Source organism: Acipenser ruthenus, chromosome 16, assembly GCF_902713425.1.
Source record: "Acipenser ruthenus chromosome 16, fAciRut3.2 maternal haplotype, whole genome shotgun sequence".
NCBI lineage: Eukaryota > Metazoa > Chordata > Actinopteri > Acipenseriformes > Acipenseridae > Acipenser > Acipenser ruthenus.
In genome coordinates this window covers 13499277-13502918 of record NC_081204.1, presented here as the reverse complement: position 1 = coordinate 13502918, position 3642 = coordinate 13499277, and the positions used below count along the sequence as shown (strand labels likewise).

Below are 3642 nucleotides of genomic sequence, written 5' to 3'. Positions count from 1 at the left end.
TCTGAACTCAATCATTTAGTGAGTTGTGTATCAGTTGTAGTAGTCAGAACCAGAAAGACATTCACAAAAAAGGCACAACATGTTGAAAAATGTAACAAACTTTATTTTCTGTATTCTTCACAATAAAACATGATCAGATTGCATATTTCCATTGTAAAAGTGCTATCCAGGACTTAATGCGTAAGCAGTGGTGAAAAAAAAAAAAAAAAAAAAAAGCTATACTGTAGGTCAGCTTTGGTAAAAAGCACGTCACCACGTCAAGGTCCTGACCTATGGAGTGGGTTGTTAGGAGCAGGTTTAACAGAACTTTAAAATGCCTTCTCACATAACCCACAAAAAAAGAAAGACTTTAAAGAGGCTGTCTGTCTAAAAATGACATTTCATACTGTTAACTTGTATAGTATGTAATTGTCTAATATCATTTAATAGGAATGGAAATCGAATTTGAAATTGAAGCATTACATGTACTGTCTGAAACATGTACATGTAAAATGTGAAGTTGTTTACTACTTCAGAATTACATTTACTGTACTTTTATATCATGTTACACCCACCTTATTTGGCACAATTTCACTTCAATACAGTGAATCAACCCCTCCCCCAGCTGGTTCACAATAACTACATTAAACAAGGTGGGTGTTAGAACTGACATCCAGTTTACTTTGGATATCTCTGCCCTGGAAATACTCAAGTCAGGCAATAATTCAGTAGCTCAGAAACTAAGACTACCATACCAATTAAAAATGAAAGTGCAAAAGCATCTGCAATATTTCTCCAAATAAAAACGTCTCAATACAGAATCAAGGTCTCCTGAAAAAAAAAGTCTTCAAAATAAGTAGTTGTGTGCTCATGAAAAATAAACACTGAAGACAATGAGCCTTATTAACAATGCCCTACTGTACATATGTAAATAGCTATAAATTATGGTAAAGTTGTTTGACAGGCATTACCAAATTTTAGTGTTAGTATAATATACTAAGCTGGAATGCTTAGTATAAAATGTTCAAAAAAACATATAGTAAAAAACAAAATAATAAATCTGTTTCACCTTTACTTACATGCTTACCCATGTGTGTAACTCTGCAAATGGAGCACATATACTCCTCCATACTTATGAGGTCATCTGGCTGTAGATCTTCACACTGGCCATGGAACCATTCGCCACACCTCCCGCATTCCACCATCAGCTCCAGTCCAATCCTGTATGGTCTGCATGTGCAGTAGACCTCCACATCACGGAAATGTACCTCTGGGAGGGGAGTTCTCTCACAGCTCGAGAAAGGAGTAAGAGATCCAGCTACAAAACAAGAAAAAAGATGATCACGCATTTGCTTTTGATCATAACTTACCTGGATCTTCACCCATGCAGAGTGTGAGGCTGTTTGCGATGGTAAACAGTCCACAGTCACTACATCCCTGCTGCTGCTGTACATGTGGCCACCCGATCCAAACTGTCTTTCCACTGTACTGCAGCAGTGATACGACCTGGGAACGGAAATCATGGTTATTATTAATTCCCAAAGAGTCAAACACATTTAAATGGGGCACCCTTTTTTTTGGGGGGGGGGGGCAGTCATTGTTGTCAATGGGTGTTGCATCTTTTTGTACTAGAAATTGTCCTGATGCACCTATCTGTACAAAACATAGCAGATTTCCACCCCCTGTGGATGACACATTAATCACATTACAGATGGATGTCATGTGACAATGTGACACTTGCTCTAATTAGTCTGTAAACTGCAACCTGTTGTCAAATGATGTTTTGTGAGCACATGCTTACAATCTGTTTAACTGGCTATCAAGAAAGTTTGTTACCAGACTAAGCTCTTAGTTTTCTACATATTACAGACTACATTTAAATTACGTATTTTCTTCCATTCTTTGTCTGACCTCACTATAAAAGTTTAATGATGTAATACTCACCGATCATGTACCATGGAGAAACAACTTTGATTGGCTTCAGTTCTGGGGCAACAGTCTTCACCCTCTCAAATCTCTGGCATGCTTCACAATTCAGGATCTTAAGGGAAACAGTAATGATGAAACAAGTAATACTTAAATCATGAATGGAAAAGCGACAAAAAGCAAAAAAATTAGGTTTTTAAAAAATAAAAAAGTACCCATTGCTCCACGTCCTTTACAATCCCTTTCCAGTAAAATCGTTGAATGATTTTCCCCATCATTCTCTTGATCCCAAAGTGTCCTGCGTGAACTTCATTGAGAATGGCAGTCTTCTCCTCTTCATCGGTCACAACCCTACAGAGACACTCTCCATTCTTCTCAGGGACATACAGGTACTTACCTGACAGATAAAACAAAAGGAAAGATAATACTACAGTAAATACTTTAATGAGTGGAGGTTTTTAAATGAATGTTTTTAAAAAGAATGAGCTAAAACCTATTCAAAAGAATCAGAACCACTGCCAATACTGACATGTGGAAAACTGTCTCTGCCCTTTATAATGGTCATTTCTTAGACTCTTAAGTTACATAATTTATATTATATATATATATATATTCTTTAATACAAATTCTGTTTTCTGGTACTCACATTTCTGCTATTAGTTATATATAGAGAGATGTTTTAATCTTTTAAACCTTTTCTTTCATATTATATATATTACACACACACGCGTTTATCATTTATTTAAATGTCTATGTACATCTTCAAAAATACAGGACGGCTTCAATGACTTATAATGTATTAATATTAATTTTCGATATTTATTTTTTTTACCTTTCAAAACGAATGTACTGGCTTTCTTTCTGATACCCCTCTTTGGTGGCTTGTTCAGGATACTCACCTGTGCTGAGGTAGCGATATACCGCTCTTAAGTGATCCATATCGATTGATAAATGTAGTTTTCTGAGGGGGAAAAAACACAGTATTACAAATGTGTACTGTAAAAAGAGAAATGATTTGATTACAATTGTACGACGGCGCCAACGAACTCCAACTGTCAGTGTCAAGATCTGTGGAGCAAAAGCAGTGACGCGCATAGCAACAGAACGCTGACATGTCACATGACTCAGGGGGGGACAAATTTGGCAGGGGGGCAAAATTTGCCATGACACCGGCGTTTCAAATCCACCTCCCAGTTGTCTCTCTGTGTTGTAAACAGCGGCTATCCACGCAAGTGACGTAAGACCCGGTCACAAGTATATTTAAATGTGTCTGTCTGCGTTCCAGTTTGGCCTTGCACGACGACTGATAATGTGCAGCTTTCTTAAACTGGATTTACAAGTTTGTAGGTTGTGTTGAAGAACCGCTAGTGCAGCCTGCTTCATTTGGCCACCAAAAGCAAAGGAAACAAACAAAAACCCAGACACCTTGTTACACAGATACAAAAAAAATAAATAATAGTAATAACAAACAAAACAAAAACCCAGACACATTGTTACACAGATACAAAAAAAAAAATAATAGTAATAACAAACAAAACAAAAACCCAGACACATTGTTACACAGACACCAAAAACAAAACACACCAACATTCCATAACAGTGCTTTGCACTATCCATGCATTTTTGGAAAAATATGTTTTGACACCATATATATTCACGTACATATTGACACGTGTATATATACAATATATACACTGTTTCTAGAGATTGGTAGCTTCAGCTATTCTGATCCTTCGT

The 3642-nt window shown here is 36.7% G+C and overlaps 1 long non-coding RNA gene across 2 annotated transcripts; it reads right to left on the bottom strand.

Moving 5' to 3' along the window:
• Positions 1-249: 249 nt before the first annotated feature.
• On the bottom strand, positions 250-3009 carry LOC131697744 (uncharacterized). Of its 2 annotated transcripts, XR_009307468.1 has the most exons (4): positions 2738-3009; positions 2121-2302; positions 1924-2020; positions 250-1485 (listed from the first exon to the last, which is right to left on the bottom strand). It is a non-coding gene; the product is annotated as an uncharacterized LOC131697744 (long non-coding RNA). The 2 variants fall into 2 exon arrangements; XR_009307467.1 differs by lacking the exon at positions 250-1485 and having other exon boundaries at positions 1492-2020.
• Positions 3010-3642: the final 633 nt, after the last annotated feature.